At 36.5% G+C, this 10,708-nt stretch overlaps 1 pseudogene; it reads left to right on the top strand.

Moving 5' to 3' along the window:
* Window positions 1–516: 516 nt before the first annotated feature.
* Window positions 517–735, top strand: Gm20102 (annotated as a pseudogene).
* The last annotated feature ends 9,973 nt before the right edge of the window (window positions 736–10,708 follow it).

Below are 10,708 nucleotides of genomic sequence, written 5' to 3'. Positions count from 1 at the left end.
ACACTAACAACTGTGAATCTAGTCTTCCTATGTCCGTTCAACATCCTACCTCTGAAGAAAATTCACTCTGAGAGTCACTTCAAGATACATAACTCTAACTTTTAGAAAAGGCATATTGAGCTGTGGTTCTAAAACCTGGAACAGTATTGTTACCAGGGATGTAGAGCTGTTTGTTGTCTTTGCTTCTACACTTCATCATTATGTACCTTTCAGAGTCTGTATTCAGTGCATTACTAATCCATACTTAGTAATCACGATATTGCTAATTATACAGAAGTTTACATATTATCACTAGTATTGAAGAGGGCTGAGAATCAATCCACCAAACATTAAATAATTAACCAATACATCTCTAATTTGCATAACTATACAGTGCTTGGAATATCAGGGATTTGTAATGTGTTGTCCTTAGTTACTTCTTTTAGGAAAAATATTCATTAAAATAATCATCTCTTATGCATCCTCTTCTGCCCTGTTCCATAAGGGTGATATGGCTGGACCAGCGCCAGCCTCACTATGTCTGCCGTTTTCAATTTTCAGACACTGTTGACTGTAATCTTGCTGCGTATACGTATGCATGCTTATATCCGATCCCTGGCACCCAGCATCCAGGACAGAAATAAAACAGGACTATTAGGAATCATTTGGAAGTGAACCCGAATTGGTGAATACAGGAGCCCTTATGTCATGATATGCTGTATCGGAATGGCCTTCAGCATCCTCTTCATACAGTAGCTTTGGAAACTGCCAGCATGTGATTGCCATCAGACTGTAAACAAGGACTTGCCTCCAGAAAATAGTGGAAAAAAATGGTTAAGCCATTTATCTCTGAACATGGAATGAGATAAATTTCGAGATCATGTTCTCTATTTTTATGCTATTGGTCCAATGAGCTGTATAAATAATTAAGATTTAACAGTTTAATACACAAGAATGTGATTGTAAAAAAATAATGATCTCTTACAGTTAGCCAAAGGAACAGACAGCATTGAGCACATGAAGCAAATGTCAGCATAGGGGAAGGCATTGACTGGCTAATTTGTCTGTTTTTAAGGCAGGAATATAGTCAGACAAGGTGAGAAACTGTTATAACACTGAGGAGTAAGGCTAAAATCTCACTGTAGATCATGGCCTAAATGAAATCTTGGGAAACAATTTCCATTTATTTTAGATTATGGCAAAGAAAAGCACTTTCACTTTCTACAAAAGTGGGGAACACTCTTTTCCGTGTTCATATATAGAAAACTCAAGTGTTAATGACAGCTGATTATGCATCTGAGGAGTGGAACCACATGCATGCTGGGAAGGATACCCAAGGCAGATGACAACTCTGTGTTATTAGCCCAGGATTCCTCTCGGGAAGAATGATGCTGTGACCTCCCTCTTGTTATCTTCTCTAATGCTTGCTGCCTGCTCAGACGCTCTACTGGTCAGTCTCAAAGATGACTGTGTAACACTAACACAGAGAGCATCTCCTATGTGCTGATGCTTTCTCTTCACTCTGAGACAAGGGTGTCTCTAGTACTATGAAACATGGTTTCAGACTTTAGAATCCATTTTTCACAGAAAATTTTATCTTCTCTTTTTTGGGAATCAATTTCACTAATGATCTTAATATCCACAGACTTTCACCTAATCTAATCCTTCTGTTTGCTTTCTTGAAATATCTCAGAAATGCTCATAGGTCATCAAAGATAGTCTTTCAGCAGAGAGGTAAATGAGAAGGCTGTAACAAAGCTGAGTCATACTTGTACTAGTTTAACAAAGAATAAATATAGACCTCCTTTAATAAAATTAAAGATTATTTTAAAATTGAAGTATTTCTTTTGCAAAACATTGAGCAAGTAGTACAAATCGACCACACTCTTGCTTTGCTAATGTATTTTTTTTTTCTGTAATTAAGATTTGTATTGGATACATTTGTCAAATTAATGGACTACTGTGGTATGGTACTATTCCTGGAGGCATATTAAATTCACTCCAGATAAGGAGCTGAAAACAAGCCAAAGGAAGGTAACCACTATGACCCCACTTGGTGAACCAGTAAGCTGTGCTGTTGTTAGTTCCAGTAATATGCAAAAAGTTATTTCCAGGAGCAGAAATGAATCAAAGACAGCTCCATTACCCAAGCACATTCTAACCTGAAAGTAGGCAACCTGGAGCTCACTATGTAAGTTCCATGCAGGTTGGAGAGTGTCCTTTCCAGATAGCCTGCTGGTTTTTGAGTGTATTCTAAACAGCTCAGCTGGTCTCTGCTTCTTCTCATCACTACTTACTCCTTAGATAATCTTTGAGGAGAAAGGGGTCTATTGAATCTGGTAAATTTCAAGGACTTCCTGAAGACATTCAGTTGTTTACTTCCAGGGCTTATGGATGCTCCCTGAAAGATGGAATGTTTATCTTCCTTTTAGCATCCTGTGTCTTAATGACCTTCTCCTTCAGAATATTCTGTGGAGTTCACTTCCTCTTTATCACTCCATCTCTTAAGGAGATTCCTCTAAGGATGGAAGGTTTAAATCACAAAGATAATTTAACTACTATTAGATAAATTATTACTCATGAAAAACTAGCTTAAATTAGTTTTCACTCTGAAATTTGTTTTTTGACACTACCATTACAGTATTTGATGCAGTGAGTTCAATGGTCTAAAAGTACCTTTACCACCATGTATCCACCATCTCTAGACTCTCCATGAGACCCTGAAAATCAATGCTCATTGGACTATGCCACTTTATCTTTCCTTGGAAGCCATGCACTCATATAAGAATGTCATGCTTTGTATAGTATGTGTCAGATGACTTAGGAAATATGCCACTAACTCAGTCCTAGTTTGTCCAACATGTCTGAAGAATGTCCTAAGAATAGACATTGGAAAATACAAAATAGAAATTATAGATGACAGTGTGCCACAATAGTTGTGCAGTTTGATCATACCCAACCTGTACTACTTTGACTTACTCCCTCTATCCTTTTCTGGATCCCTATTCTTTCGTCTGGTAATATGTCTATCTCAATGTTATGTTTTTATTATGAGGATAAAAACCATAATTTTCTTCTTATATCTGTCTGGTATTGTGTAATCTGAGTTAGTATGGAAATGCTGCTGCACGTTCTAACCTGATTATTTTTCTGCATCTGCAAAAACTTCCTTGTTAACCTTCCCAGCATCATGTACCACTCTGATGTTTTATTTACACAAGTGCTGTATATATCTCATCCTTCAGATTTTATTGTAATGTCATTTTCTCATTGTCTTTTACTTTTATACAACAAATATGGACTATTTTACTATCACTTTAAGATAAGAAAACTGAACTTCAAGTTTTCATTTATTTTAATCCTTATCACAAGGCTTATATAGCAACATAGTTTGTTATTTTTAATACTAATAGCTATAAGAAACTTACATGTATAAGATTATCCCTTTAAGTGTGAATAAAGATCATAGTCAAAGATAGATGCTATACCCTAAACATTGAAGTTCTATTTTATAAAATACCTCTTTACATATTTGTAAATGGAATGCTTAAGCACTTAATGTCTTAATGGAATTTTGGTAGATATGCATAGCTGATTAATAAAACAATCACTATATTTGCATGTTTATGTGTGTTTGGATACAGAGCTTGACTTGAGTAGTTACATGGACAGAGGATAGGAGCCACAATAATGTAAATATAAGAAGATATATTAAGATTTGAAATTTTAAGCCAGGGATGGCTCTGTAATTCCAAAAAAAAACAAAAACAAAAAACACTGTGTAAAACAGAAATATGGAGCTCATTATTCAAAATTATTAAAATCATTTGCATTCATGGGTCCATTCCTGAAACTAAATGTAATATCCTTTAATATAAAGATCTTTGATAATCAAAATATCACATTTCCACAAGTCTGGTGCCATTTATGAGCAATGATAAATGGAATATTCTGGTGAGAAAATATAAAGAGGTCATTAAAAATGTTAGCAATATCTTTCTGAATCCATTACAGAGAATAACTTAAAAAGAAATGCCTTATCTGAAGTGGAGAGACTTGCCTGACAGTATAGAGTCACTCAGATGTCAGGTAATCTTAGCATGACTATGACAATGCCCATAAGTATGGGTAAATTACAGGATTTTAGGGCATATTTAAAAGATAAAGCACAGACTAATTATGGCAGATTGAGTGTTATTAACCACATGAATTGATTTCAATTTTCCTATTTAATCACAGAGGAAATAGGACTAGGGGATAGTGTGCTATCTCCATGTAACTGAAAATTACAGCAATCAGTTGCATATATGCTGTGAAATCAAAACAGTAGACATCTAAAATATAAACTAGGAAGGTTTTGGTGTTCGTATAATAATTTGAAATAATGGTGTTTTGCGATATCTCTGTGAGATTTGTGCCACAAACAGGGAATAAGCCGGAGGATCAAATCAATGGTAAAAAATAACATGGAAGTAATAGACAGAAGGGGAACATTTATAGCATAAACTATGAAAAACAAGAACATATGAGGGGGAAAACTAGGTTCTATAGCCCATTGGATGAGTTTCATAAAATAATGAACTGTTAAAACATGACATAGGATGTCATAGGGCCAGGTAAGCCAGCAAAAGATCAGCCCTCAAGAATTATATCCACTGGTCTGGGAGCAGGAGGAATCTGCCAAAGACCAAGTCTTCCTTTACTGTACTTCACAAAGTTCTAAGATGTGGAGAGTTCACTTGGATTTAAATAAAATGGTCTACAAACAACAACAGAAAACCAACCAAACAAACAAAAAGAATTATATCTATTTCTTTAACTGTACCTATTCAATCAAATCATATATTTAATTTGTAAAATATGTTTTCAGTCACTCATTTTTAAAAAACACTAAGAGGTGTCGAGAAACTGTATACAACTGAATTGGGCTTACTAAAATGCCCAAAGTAAGAAATAAGCTTTGCTTCAACACATCTGAGTTTTAATTTGAGAGTCATTTTCTTCTCCTGATTTTTTTCCCTGTTCTTGTGTTTACTTTAAAAATATTACCAGCACTATCCCACCTATACAATTTGTTTTATAGAAACTCTGTAGGTCTTTAATCACATTCTCTTTTTCTAAGCATTTATAATTTTTCTTTTAGGTAATTATGATACATGAGAGTCATTGGCTGGTTTTTGAATGTAACGAATAGTTTGTAAGTCCTTGGTCTGCATAAGCAAGTATAGGTAAAATTCTAAATCCCATGCAGAATAGTCAAGATCCTTGTTGTTATAACTTTTAACCTTTATTAAAAAGCAGAAATGGATATTATTACATGTCCTGAAATAAATGACTTAAAACGGTGATATAATGGAGTAAAACGATGATAAAGAAAAGAACTTACAGTGGTTGGTTATGTTGTACGTGGTAATGGGTCCTTGTAGCCATTTAACCTATCTCAAGGATAGGAATGATACGGAGAAGTTTCATCAACACAGATGTGCAAACAGATCATTCTCCTCTAAACAGATCTTGACACAATGTGTCTAAGACTGAAAAGTTTGTCAGATAAAATGCACACTTTTCCTTTAGCTTAATTCATAGAAGTATGTGATCAAGCCAAGCAATTGTTATTGTTAAGCAAAATATAATGGATCTGACAGATATCTACAGAACATTTTATCCTAAAACAAAAGGATATACCTTCTTCTCAGCACCTCACGGGACCTTCTCCAAAATTGACCATATAATTGGCCACAAAACAGGCCTCAACAGATACAAAAATATTGAAATTGTCCCATGTATCCTATCAGACCACCATGGCCTAAGGCTGATCTTCAATAACAACATAGATAATGGAAAGCCAACATTCACGTGGAAACTGAACAACACTCTTCTCAATGATACCTTGGTCAAGGAAGGAATAAAGAAAGAAATTAAAGACTTAATTAAATGGGGTAGGGCATGTCATGTAGTTACAAGATGGAATTAAATGAGGTGTGAGAAAGAATCCACAGGATCCCTGAGAGTTAGTACTCCTTCCTCTATCTTTCCTTCCTCTCTCCTGTGGGAATCTGCGTGTCTCTCATTCTGATGGTATAGACACTGCCACCAGCTAAGTAACAGAGATGGCTTTAGTAGCTTATTGTAGATGAACATTATTATTTTATAGTTTGGTTCACAGTAAGTACTAATTACAGTTACTTATAGAATGAAATATATATGTATGTATATATATATATATATATATATATATATGCAATCAAATTAAAACTTCAGAATTAATTATAGCTTATAGCCAAATATCTCAGTATGACTTTTTTGTGTATAAGTTGTTAAAACTATTAAACAGCTTGGATAGACAATGATTAGCACTTTACTTCTTCATTTCAAAGTTGACTTTGTAGTGTGGTATAGTTCACAGTCCAAGGTACCCAGATCAGCTGTGCCACAAACAAGTTGCTAAAAGGAGAAAGTCACATAGTATATTAAAGCTTTTAAAGCACATTTTAAAGGCCAGGGTTGTGACAGTTTCTATTGTGTAGCATAAATGTGTAGACGATGCTTTTTTTCTCCCCTTTGGTAAATTCTCATCAGCTTCCTTGATTAATGTTTACTGAGTTTCCACAAAGAGTGCTCCACTACGCCTGGCATTGAACTTAGTCTTTTCTCTCAGCTGATGAATCAGCACCCTCAAATGAAAGGGTGACCTAAAATGTGAATACTCCACAAAGAGAAAAAAAATGCTTTCACCTAAGATAATTCATTCTCCTTTTCAATATTTTTGTCCTTAAGGAGAAGGCAATCAGGCATTGTCTTTGCCTCGCCCCACTCCACAAAATGCTGTGTTTGCATTCTTCCCACCATTATCACTCTCCTTTTATCTTACTCTTGCTAGCCTTTCTTAGGAGATATAAACGGACAAATTTCTTGCAAAGAATAGGATTGATGCTCTCTTTGTGACATTTTAAGAGAGAAAATAACCGAAACCCACATGTATTTGGTACTTCATTAATTATCAATTCACAATTTATAAATTGTTATCCATTATTTTTTCATTTTTTTCCATTCTGGGGAAAATTTGTTTCTCATAATCATTTAATCTATTTCTTTCTTTGTTTAGTTTTTCTGATAGAGCAGGCCTTGGAATTAGTTCTCTTTTCTAATCTTTTCCATAGACTCAACTGACAAATATCTTTGAAACTTAGAACACAAAAGGGAATGCAGGAATACTGTGGAGAGAGTGGAAATAGGGTTGCTATTACAAAAGGGAAGTTCCTTTACAAACTAAAAGTAGAACTACAGTTTGATTCCACAACACTAATTCTAAAATGATTTCAAGCAAAGTGAAACTGGCTTACTGGTGAGACATCTGTGCTTCTGTACTCACTGCAGATCTGTTCACAATAGCCAAGAGAGGAAAGTAAAGTTCCATCAACTAAATGGAAAAAGTGGAACTAGTGGAGAAAGGGAATTTACTCTATACTTCAAGGACTACTATCAAAAGAAATGAAATTCTGTCATTTATAAAAACATGGTGGAGCTATAGATCAAAATACTAGAAGGAAAAAAATCACACACACACACACACACACACACACACACACACACACACACACACATACACACACACACACACACACCATATAATCTCATCCATACTGGGAATTGTCAAGAGTTGATCTTATAGAAATTGAGAGGAGAATTGGTAGAGGCTGTGGGAAGTGGGATTGGTTGGGGAAATTATTAGAGGAGACTTGAGAGCAGGAAGCTTTGATGTGCTGTTCTCTGGGAGGATGATTTTATATAAAAATGTTCTGTGTCTGTGTCTTGAATTTGAAGTGCTCAGTAGAAGTCCCCACAATAGTGGGGAATGACAGGATCTTGTCACTAAATAATCTGCCTTAGTAAGGTATATCTTAATTTGAAGAAAATGTTACTATTTTCCTGTACTAGAGAAAAGAAGGAGTAAAACTACTAGCTATAAAACTCAATTCCTTAGAAATATATGTATATATATATATATAAATCAGACAAAGTCCACATATAATCTTTCAAGTGATGACTATTAACAAATGGATTTACCATCTATTAAAAGTTTTATATAGAGTTAAACTTTAAGTTCATAAATATGTTTTCCTTCTGTTTGGGTAATCAAAAATTGAGGCATAAGTAAGAACGTATGATATGGTTGTCTGTAGTCACTAAACTTTTCTGACTGAGTTAAAACAATGCTTCATCTTTGTTAATAGTAAAAGTGGTAATGCATTATGACATGTATAAGAAGGTATGTGGTGAGGAGAATTTGGACAATAGTATATCATGTGCACTTTTAGAAATATTATATCCAAGGCAAATGAATATAAAGACTCCCTAAAGTATTAAGCTTATTTTCAATATTTTTCCTGATTACTACATAATGAGAAATGCATTGAAATTGGAGGTAACAGAAAAAAGAATAGTAAAATATTTAAAATGAATTTTAAAAATTCATAGATAGTTTCCTGCCTCAACCAAACTTTGTGTTAGTCACAATTTGCTTTGCTGAGTAGGAAGCCAAAATTTAAATCATATTGGCTAAGAGGACATGAAATGATCACTCTTTTCTTTTCAGATTTTTTTTCTCTTGGAGCCTAAATTGTCAAAAATGTCTGGAGTTGAGTTCTGTGGACTTTATCTTGGGTATTCTGTACAGTTTTTGCTTTGTTTTATTTTGTTTTGTTTTATTTTGTTTTGTTTTGTTTTGTTTTTGGCTAATATCACTTATTAGTGAGTACATACCATGCATGTCCTTAGGGGTCTGAGTTATCTCACTCAGAGCCCTAAGGACATGATATTTTTTCTAGCTCTATCCATTTGCCTGCAAAATTCAAGTGCCTAAGTGAGGATGCCTCAAGTCCCACTTGGGAGAGAGAAGAAAGCAATCTCAAGTGGGAAGGGAAGGAGGAGGGACCTGGGAGGGAAAGTGGAGGAAGGAGAATTGCAGGGAGAGAGGGAAACCTAATCTGGTATTAGGTGAGGGAAGAGGACTAAAGCCCTGAGGGCCAGCAGAAAGAATGTGAACAGGCAACCTCTGGAAATAGGAGGCTGGGGGGGGGAACCCCAGAATGCACCAGAGATCTGGGAGGTGAGAGACTCTCAGGACTCAAAGGGAGGAATCTTGTCCAACAGTAGGGAGAGGGAACTTAAAGAGTCCACCTCTAGCAGGAAGATAGGACATCAAATGAGGGATGGGGTTCCCATCTCACAGTCACATCTCTGAACCATAATTGTTGTTGTCTGAAAGAATTACAGGGAAGGAAATGGAGAGGAGCCTGAGGAAAAGAAGGTTCAGCATCAGGCCCACAGTGGGATCCAGCTCAAGGGGATGCCCAACGCCTGACACTATTACTGAGGCTATGGGCCTAGCATGAGTGCCTTTTGAAATACCCAACAAGAAGCTGAAAGAGTCAGATGCAGGTATTTGCACCCAACCAATGGACAGAAGCAGCTAACCCCCATTGTTGAATTAGGGAAGGCTGAAAGAAGCTGAGGAGAAGAGCAATCCTGTAGGAGGACCAGCAGTCTCAATTAATCTGGACCCCAGATATCTCTCAAACACTGGACCACCAAATAGACAGCATACATCAGCTGGCATGAGGCCCCCAACACACATACAGTAGAGGACTTCTGGGTCTGTATTCATTCAGAGATGATGCACATAACCCTCAAGAGATTGGAGGCCCCAGGGAGTTTAGAGTTTAGGTGGGGTGGGAGGTGGGGACATCCACATGGAGACAGGGTGGGGTGGGGAGGAGATGTGGGAGCAGTTGGAGGATGAATGGGGACATGGGGAATGGACTATGGAACGTAAAAATAAATTAAACAAATATCTGGAGTTAGTAATGGGGTATGGATCCTTTTCTGAAGGAGTTCATTAATTAACCTAGCTTCAGATAAGAATCTGAGTGTGATGTCATAACCCATCATGATGTGGTTTTTAAATCGAGTTCTAAGAGCTTGCTTCTGTCTCAGCTTATTATTATTATTATTATTATTATTATTATTATTATTATTATTTATTATTATTATTATTATATTCTTTAATCATGATTTTGCAGTCCAGTTTTTACCCCCCTTCTGTTCTGCCCTTTGACTGTTCCACATTCCATATCTCCTCCCCCCTTCAGCCTCGAAGAGGGTGCTCTCATCCCCCCAACTCCCCACCTCGACCCCACGAGACCCCCCCCCACTCCCTGGGGCCTCAAGTCTCTTGAGGGTTAGGTGCATCTTCTCTCACTGAGTCATGTAATGGCAGTCCTCTGCTGTCTATGGATTGGGGGCCTCATATCAGCTGATATTTGCTGTCTTGTTAGTGGCTCAGTGTCTGAGCAACCTCAGAGGTCCAGTTTAGTTGAGACTGCTGGTCTTCCTATAGGCTCACCCTCCTCTAAATTCAAATTCCAGTGCCTTCTGCTCTCTGTCTGCCCTCATTGCTTCCAAACCTTAACAGTCTTGGCTGGAGTTTCCTTTGGCCCATTCTCCCTTGTGATGCCTTGGTTATGAGCTTTTTCACTGACAAGCTGTTATACTTGGTTTTCAGATGTACATGTTTGGCTTCAAAGCACGAGAGTTGATAAAAATTAGATATCATGTCTTAAGGTGTATTTCTTTGTCTGAAGAAGAATTTCCTAGAGATAAAGTTATGCTCCAAGGCCATTAGATGCTTAAGTCTGCCATTTTCATTGTTTATTCTGAGATTTCAATG

This window comes from Mus musculus, chromosome 12 (genome assembly GCF_000001635.26).
Source record: "Mus musculus strain C57BL/6J chromosome 12, GRCm38.p6 C57BL/6J".
Classification (NCBI taxonomy): domain Eukaryota; kingdom Metazoa; phylum Chordata; class Mammalia; order Rodentia; family Muridae; genus Mus; species Mus musculus.
The sequence above is the reverse complement of the archived record's forward strand: the minus strand, read 5'-3'. Positions and strand labels throughout refer to the sequence as shown.